The following is a 15,816-nucleotide window of genomic DNA, read 5'->3' on the forward strand; positions in this document are numbered from 1 at the left end:
TAAATAAAAATCTTAAAAAAAAAAAAAAAAAATAGAAGCAGGAAGGCGTCAGGAGGCCATGCCGGCACCAAGGCGTGAATCGGCAAGAGGGCGGGTGGGCTTGTTGCTCGACGCAGCTCTAGAACTCACTGGCAGTGCTGAAGGGATAATTACACCCCCTCCTCACACTGTCGGGACCGTGACTCACAGGAAAGTGCCTGAGCCTCCCTGGAGCCGGGCCACATGAAGGCTTTACCTCTCTGGGCGTGAAGACTAGCTTGCCACATTGATTTCCCCGGGTGGGCCTCTCCCTACTCATCCTCTCCTTCGAAACCGCGGGGGCCGTGATTTTGCTTCCAGCCCCTCCGAGACGAGACTGGAAGAGGGTGGGTTTGTCCTTTCCAAGGCCAAGCAAAGGCCCACGTTCGAAGAGCAGCCAGCCAGCCACCTGCATCTTGGGGGGGGGGGGTGGCAGAGAGGGACCCCAGCTGCGCTCCTTGGGACCTCCCCTGTTGCCTCCCGCCGGGGCAAGTCTCAGCAGGGTGGTGGCAAGTCGCCCGTGGTCTGTGTTGGTTGCAGAGCGGGCCATATGCTTTTGGAAGTGGCCGTGGAGGCGAGGCCGCCCCCTTCCTTTGCCTTCATCCTCCTCCTCCATGGTGTCCCGCCCTCTGTGTCTCCATGTTTCTTTTCTTTCTAGGCTTCCTGGATTGGAGACAGAATAATTTCAGAATCATCTCCCTTTTTGGAGGAGAAGAAAGCAGGGAGTCTGAGCGGGGAGTCTTGGGCCAGACCCCACCGTCAGTAAACCCCGTTTGCAGGCTCATGCAGGTTCTCGGGGGGAAGCCTGCTGGACGTGGGTGGTCGTGGGGGAAGAACACTTGGGGTTGGGCCCCAAATCTTACACCGAAATCCTGTGTCCTTGGAGGAGTCCTCAGACTTCTGCATTTGCGCGCTGAGGGGCGGGTCTGCCGGTCGTGGAGGCCCGTGCTGGTTCTGTTTGTGGTGCTCTGACGCCCCGCCGGCCTCTCTCGCTGCCCCGACGCCTCATCTGCAGCCGGCGTTTGCCTGACGTGTGGCCTTTTCTCCTCAGGAATACAGAGAGCTGCTTAAAAGAGAATTAATTCTAGAAGAAACCAGTTAGAATTAGCACTGATTATTTATTGTCCTTCACACAGTTATTGAAGTAAAAACCTGTAAGACTTATGGGGGTTGAAGGTCATGGCAAGTGAAAGTGAGGATGGTTAGGTGCTCTATTCCCGTATCAGCTCCGATCTTTTACTCTCTTACCTGGTTGAGGAAAATAACTTAGAGCAGACCATTGAGCATCTGATGAAAGTGATGGGCCCTCAGGAAATTGCTCCTGTATGTGACAAGTCACTGCAATTCTAGGGAGCTCGCTCTGCTTGGGACGTTTACCCACAGATTTTCTCCTTAGGAATCAGTGAGCTCTACGTTCATAATTCTGACGTTGAGTAAACACCTGAGTAATCTAGCTGCTGTCTTGACTTAATATTATTAATATTACAGACATAGTTATCAGGTACTTACAGAATGAAAAGCACTGTGTTTCTTTTCTTTTCCTTTATTTTTTTTTTGACCCTGAGATCAAGACCTGAGCTGAGACCAGGAGTCCGATGCTTAACCACCTGAGCCACCCAGGCACCCCTGGCCCTGTGTTTCTTTAGCCAAGTGACATTTTGAACTTTGTCTTTATCTTCAGGTCTGATTGGTGTGGTGGGCTTGGCAGTAGTAAGGCCTTATTTTAATGTGCTAAGAGACATTGAGATACTGTTATTACATAAGAACCCTGCCCCAGATGGCATAAACCGTTAGGTTGAGGCCAAGGAGAATATTGCTGGTGGTGGTTAGACATTCCTACATTGTTGAACACCAATTACAGCATTATGCACTGATGTTCTAGCATTTTCAGAGTTTCATTTTCTGTAATTAGTGAAAGAACATGATTTTTGGGGAGGCGGGGCAAAAATCTAGATCTTGACCCCAAGCCAACATTTTGTAGAACTCCCTTCAGTAGAATCAACAGCTGTCTGTGGGACCAGAGGGGTGGTTGGATGCCCAGTTCAGGGGATAAGAAGGAAGCAGACGATCCCATGGTTTCCCCGGGGCCGAGAGAACTTTACCCCGGCCCCATCACGTCAGCAAGCCAGCGAAGGCTCTGGTGTTCGCTCCTTTCTTTGTCTTTTGAAGGAATGACAGCCACGGTTAGGATCTCATTTTGGCTGGCCACTCTTTGGGTGCCACGAATCCTGTCTTACAGTCAGTATTTACCAAGAATGGGGGTTGGTGTGGTGTCAGCTCTGTTCCTTCATTCGTTGGGACCTCCCCCACAAAGGCATTCCCAGATGTTAGCTGTTGCTAGGAGGCCTGAGACAGTCGTGTCGATGCCTCCGTTAAAGATCTGTGTGTCAGGGGCGCCTGCGTGGCTCAGTCGTTAAGCGTCTGCCTTCGGCTCGGGTCGTGGTCCTGGAGTCTTGGGATCAAGCCCCGCGTCGGGCTCCCTGCTGGGCGGGAAGCCTGCTTCTCCCTCTCCCACCCCCCCTGCTTGTGTTCCTTCCCCCTCCCGCTCCCCCTGCTTGTGTTCCCTCCCCCTCCCACTCCCCCTGCTTGTGTTCCCTCTCTCGCTATGTCCTATCTGTCAAATAAATAAATAAAATCTTAAAAAAAAAAAAAATCTGTGTGTCAGAGATTGTAGTCCAGGGAAGACTTCGCTTGTCCTGCATGAGCGCAGATGTATCTGAGCCTCAGTGCGTTCTCTTCACGCCTTTCATTACAGCAGATGCTCACCTTTTAATAATGTCCCAGCCCCACATGGTAGCTGCTTTCACTTGCTGAAAAAGTTCTGAGAAGTTGTTGTGAGTCATTTTGCAATTTCCTCTGTAGTGTCCGCTCGGAGCGGACTTTGTGTCACTGCGGCGGGGGCCAGGCGCTGAGGGAGTGGGGGCCTGGGGACCCCGCTGGGAACACTTCACCCCCTCCAGTACTGGCCTCTCACTCTCCGGGGGAAAGGTTGGATTATTAGTTTCATAAATCAGTCTCCTGCTGTTCTTGATACCAGCACAAAGGACCAGGCAACACAAAATAGATTTGTCACTAATATGGGAGACAGGAGAAAACCGAAAGCACGGCTTTTGATGCCCCCAGTTCTGTCTTTTCTCCTTTCCATTCTTGTTTGTTGTCACGCCTCCCTATCCCTTTTTTGTTTGTTCCGCCTCCAAGCATCCCTCCTCCTCTGTGACTCACCTTCCTTCACACTCTCTGATTCTTTGCTGCCACCTAAGTTCTCTTGTGTTTTCAGAAAACAGATGTCAGATGAGGAAGCTCTTAGATATGCAATTGCTTAGAAGGTTCTGGCTTGGCATTGCACAGGCTGAGGGTTTCCACAAATGTTGTGTCACTCGGGGAGTCCTGCCAAGGGGCTTCGAGTTGGCGTTGGAGTTGGCTTTGAAATGTTCTAGAATCCGGTACCTTCATGGTTCATCCAGCCACGACAGAAAGGATGATCAGATGAGAAGACTGGCCTGGGCGGCATCAGCCTGCTGTTCCAGGCACCAGGATGGGGCAGGGCATCTGCGCTCTCCACTCAATTGCCTAGTGAGGTCTTAAACACCGTGGTTTTATAGATGAGTTTCCACGATGGAGAGAGGATTATCAAACCAGTAATCTCAGGTGAGATTTAAAATTAGTTTTCTGTGTCTGAGGCTTAAAAAAAAAAAAAGTTTTAAATTGACAGTCGGTTGCGGTCACGTTGTCTCTGACGTCTTTTGGTTTTGCTTGCGCTCCTGCCTGTCCGTGTATGATTTTACAGCCGTCCGCCGTGCTCCGCGCTCCTGGGGAAACATGGCTTTGGTTCTTTGGATTTATTGACTTGCATTTTCTAGAAGGTTGATCAAATTGCCAAACGGTTTATTAAAATTAATTGTCTTAGTTTAAATTTTATGACCTCATTTCTATTATTTAGTCAGTGTTAGATTTTTAGAGATTGGTGGTAAAGTCTCAGATAAATGTGTGTGAGGCAGACATTGTTCATGTGAGATGATTAATTTGACCCTGTCAATAACATACAATCCAGAGTAATGGAACAGACTTGATTATAACACTGCTTAAATGGGGCACCTGGGTGGCTCAGTTGGTTAAGCATCTGACTCTTGGTCTCAGCTCAGGTCATGATCTCAGGGTCATGAGATCGAGCCCTGTGTCAGGCTATATGCTCTGAGTCTGCTTGGGATTCTCTCTCGCTCTGCCTCTCTCTCTCAAATAAATAAATCTTTAAAAAAAAAACCACTGCTTAAATCTAGCAAAAAAAAAAAAAAAATCTAACTACAACTAGGAGTAAAGGGGCCTGCAGGTTGTATCTGTGCTCACTCAAATAGCACTTTATCCAAGCCTAAGAAAGGTGGTCAGGATACTAACAAGTAATTTACATTTCATATTTTTGTGATTTTTCTTCCCAAAGCTACAGTTTTTTTTTTTTTTAAAGATTTTATTTATTTATTTGAGAGAGAGAATGAGATAGAGAGAGCATGAGAGGGGGGAGGGTCAGAGGGAGAAGCAGACTCCCTGCTGAGCAGGGAGTCCGATGCAGGACTCGATCCGGGGACTCCAGGATCATGACCTGAGCCGAAGGCAGTCGCTTAACCAACTGAGCCACCCAGGCGCCCCCAAAGCTACAGTTTTTTAGATACCAGATTCCAGGTATTATTTTCAGCCAAATATTAGAACTGATAGTCCAGGCTTTTTTTTTTTTTAATTTTTTAAATTTTATTTTATTATGTTAGTCACCATACATTATATCATTAGTTTTTGATGCAGTGTTCCATGATTCATTGTTTGCATATAACACCCTGTGCTCAATTCAATATGTGCCCTCCTTAATACCCATCGCCAGGCTAACCCAACGCCCCACCCCCCTCCCCTCTAGAACTCTGTTTGTTTTTCAGAGTCCATCGTCTCTCATGGTTCGTCTCCCCCTCCGATTTCCCCCTGTTCATTTTTCCCTTCCTACTATCTTCTTTTTTTTTTTTTTTTTTAACATATAATGTATTATTTGTTTCAGAGGTACAGGTCTGTGATTCATCAGTCTTACACAATTAACAGCGCTCACCATAGCACATACCCCCCGCCAGTGTCTATCACCTAGCTACCACATCCCTCCCACCCCCCATCACTCCAGCAACCTTCAGTTTATTTCCTGAGATTAAGAATTCCTCATATCAGTGAGATCATATGATACTTGTCTTTCTCTGATTGACTTATTTTGCTCAGCATAATACCCTCCAGTTCTATCCACGTCGTCGCAGATGGCAAGATTTTTTTTTTTTGATGGCTGCGTAATATTCCATTGTATATATGTATACCACAGCATCTTTATGCATTCATCTGTTGATGGACATCTTGGCTCTTTCCATAGTTTGGCTATTGTAGTCCAGGCCTTTTTAAGCCCAAAGAGGATGTGGTAGGTTTCAGACAAGTAATAGGGCCTAGACTTTCTCTCCCTACCCCCATACCATTCTTCCTAAGTGACTGAGAGCCATCCTTGACCCATGCAACCTGCTGGAACAGCAGTCAGTAGAAGTCAGTGTAGTTATGGGTGCCTGGGTGGCTCAGTCAGTTAAGCGTCTGCCTTCGTCTCAGGTCCTGGGATCGAGCCCCGTGTCAGGCTCCCTGCTCAGGGAGGAATCTGCTTCTGCTTCTCTCTCTCCCTCTACCTCTCCTCCCTGCTTGTGCTCGCATGCTTTCTCTCTCTCCTCTCTCTCAAATAAATAAATAATATCTTAAAAAAAAAAAAAGTCAGTGTAGTTGATAAAGGGTCACAAAGGTACGAGCCACTGGAGCGGGTGAGAAGAGCCGGCTTCCGTCGTCCTGCAGCTCCCGTGGGGTCATGCAGGGCTGTCAGCCCAGGCAGCCACCTTGCTTTGCTGTGCAGCAAGAGATCGTAGATGAAGTTTAAATGCTCAGGAAAGTTTTTAAAGAATTCATAATTTGCAGAAATAGCCGCCTTCATTCCCCAAGTCAGAGCAGATACTCTCATCTGCCTGTCCCAGAAAGAGACACCATGGCTGTTTCTTCTGGAGACTGTTAGGGGGCCGTTGCGAGCTTGCTGGGCGTTCTGTGCCTCCCTCACCGGTGGCCATGTGTTGCTGTCACTTGGCCTTGACTCTGATTGTCCCCGTGGCCAAGGCTATCCCTAACAGCATTATTTTCAGTTTATATTTGGAGAATGGGGTATAGAAGAGATGAGAAGATTCACAAGAAGGATTTCATCCCTGGCTGTACTACGGGGGAAAAGCACGTAGATGTTTGTCTCTTAACTTGCTGTTGCTGGGACAGGCAGGAAGTGGAAAGACAGCGGGACCCAAGTGCTGGAGCCTCTCACTGCCTGGTTGGCGGGCTTTTGGAAAGTCGCCTCATCTTCTGAATCCTCATAACCTTATTAAAAAGATTAGGACTGCATTTCCATGATAGTCTCAAGGAGGTGAAATCAAAGGAGAGCCATGTGTGAGAAATAGCTTTGTAAACTGCAGGGGGCGCTAAGCCAGGGTGGATGAGGGGGGCTGCTGTAGGTTCTATTAGTCCGTGTGTCTGTGAACACCCTCGTGGATAAGAGGACGCTGTGAGAGTAGGCAGACCCAAGGCTCCCGTTACACCAAGATGGGAAGATAGACCAAGCCAACTAGGGGATACAAGTCTAAGGCGGTCTGAAAGCTAAGATGCTCAGGGAGGACCATCAAGGAATGGGAATGGGTGCAACTGACTTACAGTTTTCTGAGCATCTTTGAACTGCTCTCAGAGCTGAGTGCTTGGTCTGCAGCCAGGAACCGGGTGCTACCCTACTTTCTGTTTTTCTAGGTAAGGCAACCAGGAGCCCACGTAGATGACAACTAGAAAGAAAATATGCTTCTTAGGGAACCGCAGGAAAGGGGAGAGGACTCAGCTGGGGGGCAGTCTGGGATTAGGCTGCTGGGCAGCCCCGGCCCCGGGCGAAGGTGGACACAGCTGGAACTGTTAAAGCCAAGTGTGTGGGATTGCCCCCTTCCAGGATTCAGCTGTCTTGTCCTCATACAGACTTGCCCCGAAAATGAAAGTGGACACAGCTGGAACTGTTAAAGCCAAGTGTGTGGGATTGCCCCCTTCCAGGATTCAGCTGTCTTGTCCTCATACAGACTTGCCCCGAAAATTGGTGGATATCAGATTGATCAAAGCTCTCGCTGGTCAAGAATGTGATTGCAATTGGCGTTTATATGGATGCATTCTTTTCCTTCAAATACAGTGACAAAGATAGAAAAAAAGGCTCAGTAAATTCTCAGAATATGTAACACTTCAAGACCTTTCCTGCAAAAACTGCTTCAATAATCTATTATCAGTTGCTAAGAATAAAGCCAGAGACCTAACTCTTGTTTGGGAAAACTGGCATTAAACACGGAAACTGACTAGAATGTTCAGTGAAGACATTAACCACTGAAGGAAGGGTTACGGTAAATACACAAGTTTAATTTATTTGATTGCCAGAATGAAAGTGGGCCATGAGAGAACACTGAAGGAAAAGAAGGGAAATGGACCTGAGCCCAGAAATCAGCACCTCTGGATGGAAAAGTGGCTGAGAGTAGTGTTGATAGAAAAGTCATAGTTAAGAATATGTTTTACAAAAAAAAAAAAAATTCAGTTGCAAGATACTGGCTTAGAGACGTCTTTAACCAGATAAACATATTTAGTATGAATGTTAAGTGGTATAAAGTAATCATAGAAAGGATTTAAATTCAGGTCTAAATGCCCCGAATCACAGGACAAACAGAATCGTCTCAGCCATCAAAAAGGAACACAAAATAAAGCAAAACCCAGAGAATTTGAGTCCTCTTTCGGAGCCCTGGATCTGAGCCAGTTGAGCATGCAGGTGTTTGGTTTGGTTTTGGACACAGTTGAAAGCATAGGACATAAAAGGGTTTATACCTCATGTGAATTAAGAGGCCATTTGTAGTCTCTAGAAAAATAACATAAAATCATCTTTTAAATTTCCCCTTTACTCACTACAAATGTTCAGAATAAAGGTTTTTAGGTGATGTTGAGTTTTAATTAAGGCTAATTTCAAAAGAATCTTTTTTGATTTGGGGTCATCTGTCTGTTATCAGGACTTGGCAGACTTTTCCTGTGAAGGGACAATAAATGTTTTAGGCTCTGGCAAGCCTTCAGCTCTGCATTTCGGGGTGGAAGCAGCCAGAGGCAGGTGAATGAGCATGGCGCCAAGTGCTAATAAAACTTGATCTACAGCAGCAGATGGCGGGTTCCACTGGCCCGGAGGCCTTCGTTGGCTGACCCTTGCTCTGATGATCCACCCTGGCCTCTGCCTGCCGGTTTTCGGGGCGGGGGGGTCATTAAAGTCTCTGTTAGACCGTGGGCCGCGTATTTTTGCATGCAGAAGTCAAGGAGAAGCTCATGCATCTCTCTGGATGCGCAGGTTTAACTGTACATCCGGAGGAAGCCGTAGCTTACTTTCTGGGTGAAAAACGGGAAGGCAAGGACACGGCACCCAGCACGGGCTGTATTAGATCGGATGAGCTGTTTTGTGTAAGCTACCTAAGAGCGATCTCGAGACACCCCGTCTTTTCTGTGAAGGAAGTGCCCCGTGGTGTAGAAATGCGGCCCTTGAGGGAGCCCCAGACTCGGGGGGCTCGGGTCGCCTGTGCACTGCCCTCGGGGGGGGGGCCGCCGGTGCACATAGGTGCCACACGGACACGCTGCTGCCCTCCCTCCCTCGAGAGTTTGCACAAACTTGGCTTCTCTTCCCACCGGCTGTGGAAGCTGCAGCCCCCAGGCCATGCCCTCCATGTGCCCCTCCCGGGTTGGTTCCCCCAGCACCCTTCCCCCTCTGAGATGCCCTGCGCCCCGCTTCCTCCTCGCGATCTCTCCCCTGCCCCTCCCCTCCCCCACACCCTCACAGGACGGTGAGGTTTTCATCCTGGGGCTCAGTGCTCCATCCTCAGCACCCAGAGCAGAGCCCGGTGGAGAGGAGGGGCTCCATGAGAGAAGGCTGAAATCCTGAAGTGCGATTTTTCTGGCCCACCCTTTGGGGGATTCAGAGGACATTTCTTCTTCTGTAATTTGAAAAAATGGCAAAACTTGGCAAGTTAAACTCCCTGTACAAAGGTTAACTTTTATCGATCCCTTGTACTGTGCTAAGTATTTTTACGTTTTATCTCATTGACTCGTCGCAAGGACCCTATAAAACACGATCCCTGCTTTCCAGGTGAGCACAAGGAGTCAAGGGTGGGGGGGATCAGTCATGGCCAGCCGGGTGGTACCTCCAGAGCCCATGTGTGTAAGCCTCTGGTCTTGGAAAAAGTAATCGTTTCAGAAATCTTGGTCCAGTGCGTGCTCGCAGGCCCTTGGCATGAGCTTTGCATGTACGCCAGGGTAAGGAAAAGGGGCTCAGGCGATGGGCTGCCCCACTTGGGGTGCACGCTCCCCCATCCTTCATGCCACCATGATGCTCACCTTGTCATCCTCTGTCAGGTGTGTACCTAACAGCTGGCAGGGATTGCCACCGTGCCATGTCAGGATCGCCCAAGCCCGCCACCCACCCCTGCTCTCCCCTGAGGGCCCGGTCCCTGCCTCTGTCTCCCACCCGTCTCCCTGCTCTGCCTGACCCTCCGGCCGCGGCTGCTCTGGCCCCCAGGCCCTGGCGCACCCCGTGCTCCCTCCGGCCCCAGACTTGGCTTAGTGTAGAGAACTAATTTATCGTTGAGTGCATGGCGTCAGCGCTCGCAGCTCAGACCAAGGGAGGTCTCGGGCCTGTGTCCACAGGACCCCGCACTTTGGGCGCCGATCATCTTGAATTACTTGCTCAGAGCTCATCTTCCCAGCCAAACTCGGGGCACCATGAGCGGAGGAACTGTGTCAGTCTGTTCATCACTGTGTCCATAGAAACAGAACACTTTGAGCCTTTTCAGCCTCAAATCATTTTTTTTTTTTTAAGTGACAGGAAAGGAGTGCATTTATTAAAAATCTTAAAAATTAAACCACTGTAAAAGAGAAAATTTAAATGAACCCAAGGATAAAAATATCTTGGTTAACACTGCATACGTGATATATATCATTCCATTTTTAGAAAATCTGTGCGTGTATGTTCGTGTGTGGTGGAGATACACAACGCACACATCTCCTTTCTGCCCTTCCCGGTGAGTCGTGGCCTTCTTGGGTCAGCGGCCATGCGTCCGTCCCGTCGCTGGTAACTGTCCTGTTTCCTCGGTGCATTTCTGTGCCCCGATTTATTAGCTTCATCGTTATGTTTCAGTATAAAATAAAGGCTCCCCTGTGACATCAGCTCACATTTACTTTTACGGTTTCTGTTCCCCTTCTGCTTTTGGAAATAGAACCCTTTGGTCTAGAGAACAGAGTACGAGTGTTTCCTCACCCTTTTTGTACCATCTTGATAAATATAAAAACCTTTTTCTCTAGACTTTTCCATCCAGGGATTGTTTCACTAAGACAGGTGGCCCCCCAGATGTGAATTTCATTGATCACCTTGAATGCTTTTTAATCCCCACCCCTCCCTGCCAAGGTGCTGAGCACGGCCCCCTCCTCCTCTCCTGAGAACCCCCTGGGTGGGCAGGCCTGCAGCCCCTGAGGTCTGACCTGGCCCCTGATGGGCGCTGGGGGCTACCCTTGCTCCCTGTGGGGTGAAGCCCATCTCTGCTCGCTAGCCTTCCTGGGAAGTCATTTAGCCCTTTGCGCTCCTTCCGGATTCCCGCTGCCGGGGCCACTTGGGGATAATATTAGATCTTCCTGTAAGTTAGTCAGTGACTTTAATGTAGTGCAGAGTACGTTGAAAAGTCCTTTGTACAATTTTTAGATATTCCTTTCTTTTTTAAACTGAGAGGAACTTCTCTTAACAACTGATTTGCTAGGATGTGACAGCTGACACCATAGTTGCACTCAGATCATTGAGTCCTGCAGGCTTCTCGTAGCTTCCAGGTGGTAAGTGCACCGTAGGAGAACACACAGCATGCAGACCGCACCTTCCCGGGGCTAGACTGTCCTTGAGGGTAACTGGCCATTTGCTCAGAGTCTAAAGCCTGTTTTTTAAATTTTTTCTGACATTCTTTTTAGGGCTAATAGAAGTAGTAGAAACCTCTTCTGCTTCTTGTGCTGGTGTAATGAAACTCTGTGGCCGTGATCTGGACAGGGACTCGGTCCCCAGCGATGGCTCAGTCTCAGCTGGTCTGCGTGGTGGAGGGAGGGGGGGATGCGGTGGCAGCTAGAGATCTGCCAAACGGACCCCATAGCTGTCGTAGGACCAGTTACCCAAGCAGGACGAGGGTGTCTTTCCTGGGCGAGGTCTGCCTGTCAGCTAAGTCCATTAAGGATCTTCCCTCCAAGTTAACATCCGTTTCCTCTCAACGGGGGACTGCAAGGAGCGCACGCTGTGAATGCTGTCATTTACCTTTAAGTATTTCCCTGTGAGCTAGAACTACAGATGATGCAGTGCTTTTCAGCCCTTTTTCTTAGGCTGGAGGTATTTGGGGCCCAAGCAGTACAAACAGATGCCTCTGACAGAGGAGTCCACGGTGCCTGCCGTCCCTCCATGACCACTGGGCTGCAGACGGAGGCGGGAAAGCCCAGGCCACGCTTGGCCGCTGAGCCTCGGGGCTCCCAATAGCCCCGATATTCCGTGGAGTAGCTGCAGAATCTCAGACTAGTTCTGGACAATGTGATGTACTTATCCCACTGTGATCTTTTCTTTTAAGATGCAATTCCTAGGACAAAATTGAAACGCCTCAGGTAGCCATGTCTCCAAGTAAGAGCAAAGTAAACGTCGAAGTTGTTATGCCCAGGGGATCAGGTTTTACTAATCTGAACCAGGAGGAAGGGGGTGTGACAGCTTTCTATGAATGAGTGTTGCACTGAGTCCGAGGTCAGACGGGGCATCTCAGAACCAGTTTGAGAAAGGGGCTCTGCCCCTGCGTTCCTCCAGGGACACCCCGGGGCGAGGTGCTTGAGCATCCTTAGCTGTTTTGTTGCCACTGCGGAAAGATGGGGTGCCTGGAGGAAAGACACATTTCAGCCCTCATATAAGGAAGCAGAAGGTCTCCTTAGCCATACATTTAAAACAACAAAACCAAAAGGGACTTTCAGATACCTTTTCTCCTTCTAGCAAGGTATGGTTGACAAAACTGTATCTGTAAAGTGTACAACTTGATGATTTGCTGTACCTAGACATTGGGAAATAATTATCACGGTCAAGTTAATGAACGTATCCATCAGCTCACATGCGTGTGTGTGTGTGTGTTGAGCACGCTGAAGCACTTTAATGCCCAGGTCTTTAGTGAGATGTTCCTCATCTATAAATAAGATCAAATCATTTTCAAGCGGGGGTCAGCCTTAGTGTCAGCCTAAAAACCTGAAAAAATTTTGTCTCGGTCAGTATCACTGCTGTATCCTTACAGCGCAGTTTTTGGGAAAACTGTTTTCATTTAATTTTTTAAAGGAATTCATAAAGAAAATATTTGTTTTGCGCTTACCTATAAAAAAATGAAGCCCACAGTGAACCCACAATTCTTAGCACTGAGCCTACAGACTGGAAGGTCCTAATCCGAGGTGTGTACTGAGGTTGGGGTGTCTTTCTCCGCACAGGCACACGCTGCTGAGCTTCCGAATCTGCGCGCACCCCCAACCCTGACTTGTAAATCTCTGTTGCTTTTAGAGCAGCATTCCCACGATGGGGCGGGGGGGGGCAGTGGGGCGTGGGAGCAGCCTAGAAGATGTGGAGGTTGTCTGCGGATGTGTGGGGGCTGCAGGTGTTTCTCCAAGCGGAGGTGGCTGCGGGGGCCAGGAAGCCAAGACCACAGGGGCAGGGGCTGAGGAGCACATCTGCTCTGCCCCATACTCTGCCAGGTACCGGGAGGGGCGGGCACCCTGCAGAGAGCTAGCCAGGAGATGGTCCTGTGCCCTCACAGCCCCCGCCCCTCAGCTGTGTTGTCTCAGTCCCAGTAAGGATTACGTGCCGGCAGATTGGGGAGGACCCCTGCCAGCTCTGTCTGTCTAGCATTCAGCAGGGACTCAGCAAACGCGAGTTCCCTTTTCTCGGTGACCTAGTTGGCCGTTCGAGGGGTGACTTGATGGGATAGGTAATGCTGCTTCTGGTCTATCGATAAGGAAGTCGACTCAGGAGCCTTACCCTGGATCGTGCAGAGGATTGGGGGCAGAGCCGGGATAGAACTCTGGTCCTCTGCACCTCGCTTGTGCTTTTCACCCCCATCCCTGTTTTGGGTGTGAGAACGGCCCAATCAGAGTAGTCACTGTTACTAGACCTCGCTGATCAGACACACCCAGAATTCTATCTTTAACAGTTCAGTCCTTGATGACTGTCACTAAGAATAGAGAAGCTGAAACGTAACCACCTGGGCAACTCTTGTGGATACAACGTAAAAACACCTTTACAATCCGTCTTCTTTTAGAATTCCTGCCTCCTGATGCCAAGTAATCGCCACCACCTCCCCCAGGCAGTAGCTCAGCTGCTCTGCCTGAGAAAGGTGACTTTGTCACATTTGAGCACTTCATCGTGGCACCTTAAAAAGTACATTTGCTATCAGAATCCCCCTGAACATTCACTTTTCCAAGTTAATCTTACCAGAAGTGTTCTTAAAATGAATTCTGATTTTCTAAAATGGCAAGATACTTTATTTTTAAAATCTCGTTATTTTAACACTGCATTGTTAGGTGTGATTTTTGACATCCCAGCAAGGCAAAGCTGTAAGCTCACCAGCTGCCATTAACTTATGGTGCATTTTGTGCAGTATATGTGAGCTTAATATAGATTCTGTAGCCCTGGAAGCTGTTATTTTTCAGCATTGCAAAATTATTTTGTCTGAGCATGTGGTGCAAATACCAGTATAGAGATTTCAAATAAGTGAGTTTGGGAGTCTCAGTATCATCATCTGCGGTTGTTTAGCTCAGTTCGTAGAGGGCTGGACCCAGACTACCAGGGCCGTGGGTATGATTCTGTCTACTTCCTCTGTCTCGTGAGCTCAGACCACGTCCCTTTTACGTGGCCGTCCTTCACTGTAGACCATGGGGACAGTGTGATCGGGCGGAAGGCAGCGCTGCTCCTGGAGACCGAAGTAGATGCTGCTCACCGAACTGGGAAGCTTTTAAAAAATAATCATAGCTTGAACCCCACCGATTGAGTGGGTCTAGCCATGGCTATTTTTTTAAAGCTCCCGAAACTGCTTAATGTGCGGCCAGGGTTGAGCTCCCCTGGAAAGGAGGAGCACGGAGTTTGGAGTGGTCTGGTTGTATTCCCCAGGGCTCCTTTATGATGTTCACATCCTGGAAGACAGAAAAGCCGCCTTTTGGCTGCGCCATGCTGTTGGGCTTTTACTCTTATGTCATTAGGCTTTTAGGGCATGCGTTAACAGTGTTGGAATTCCTTCAGTAATGAATCATAAGATTTGGTCGTTTTAAACATGAGGTGAGACATTTTGATATATCAAGATGCATTTTGATTGGTGCCTTCAGATGCACATCTGTTTTCTTATTTTTTGAGAGTTTACCCGGAATGAATGTCTTCTGACGGGCGTTACCAGAAAGACACTTGCGTTCGCATGTGTATGTGGATAATGCATGGATCACAGGAGAATCATTAGGACTTACACACGCTTTGAACTGTTTGAGAAGTAAATTACTTTGTATTATATGTGTCTGTGTGTCTAGCTGGAAGCTTAGTGCCTGTTCCGTGGTTGATCTAACTTTTGCACCAAGATTTATTTGAAGACGAGAGAAACAATGATATTTCAAGAGCGCCCCCCCCCCCCCCCCCCCCCCCAGTCTGGAAGTCCTGGTCACAGACAACTGGCTGGGAGAGGAGGCCCACTTTCACTCCCCTGAGCTGGGCTCTGTATTACAGTGCTCATCCCCCACTGTCCTTCTGGCTCTTCTGTGGTTCTCCCTTGGAACACGTGTGCTTTCCAGGACCATGTTACAACCCTCTTCTTCCTGAAGCCTCCCGCACACAACAAAGTGGCTCCCGTTGGTTTACGGAGTCTTACTCTTTCATTTGCTCCACACAAGCCTGGGTTGGCTTCCAGTGAGCCTTGGGCTGTGCTCTGGTGTTTCTTACCTTGGCAAGGGGACCATCCTCTCATGCAGGACCAGTCTTCCTTTTGGAGACAGAGGGGGCCCTCAGTTGAGACCCACTGAATTGAAAGATTAGCCAGATCAGTGTGGAGGGTAGAGCAGAGAGGGAGGCAAAAAGGGAGGGCCAGAGTGTCCTGTTTTAGCGTCGAGAGACTTTCATCTGTCAGGTGTCAGCTTTTATAACCGGTGTGCATCAGGCCACTGTGGTCACCCACACGCTCGTGTGAGCTGTTTGTGCTCTGAAAGGTCCCCAAGAAAATGGAGCATTAAGAGATGGTTCTGCCAAGTTCAGCTTTTTGCCCCAGCCAGAGCGCTAGAGATCAGGCCTGAAGGCATTTAAACTGAAGAAGGGAAGAGTTTTAGCCGAGAGAGTTGCCAAAGATGGATGGCGGTTAGTCACGTGTACTGGGCCATGCTGCTTTGTCTCTTGGAACAACGGCAGCGCAGGGGAGGTGAGGTGCGCGGGGCGCCGGCTGGGCCTCCGGCCCCTGAGCTGGGCGCTTGGGGCAGTGACAGGGAAAGGCCCCTGCCCCAGACAGCCTTACCCGCTGGTGGGTAGTAAGACGGGCCGGAGCTTGGATGCGGGTGGGATGGAAGGAGAAAGAGAAGTAAAAAGACGCTGAGTGTAATCTGATGACGCTGCAAAGCACTGTGGAAACATATGGGAGGAGACACATTCAAGACTTCAAA

The 15,816-nt window shown here is 49.0% G+C and overlaps 1 protein-coding gene across 29 annotated transcripts in view; it reads left to right on the forward strand.

Moving 5' to 3' along the window:
- TIAM2 (TIAM Rac1 associated GEF 2) overlaps positions 1-15,816 on the forward strand; it is a 268,448-nt gene that overhangs the window by 236,132 nt on the left and 16,500 nt on the right. The gene's annotated exons all lie outside the window — the stretch shown is intronic.

This window comes from Mirounga angustirostris, unplaced genomic scaffold (assembly GCF_029215605.1).
Source record: "Mirounga angustirostris isolate CCGP_5_RB_7025 unplaced genomic scaffold, mMirAng1.0.hap1 SCAF_8, whole genome shotgun sequence".
Lineage (NCBI taxonomy): Eukaryota > Metazoa > Chordata > Mammalia > Carnivora > Phocidae > Mirounga > Mirounga angustirostris.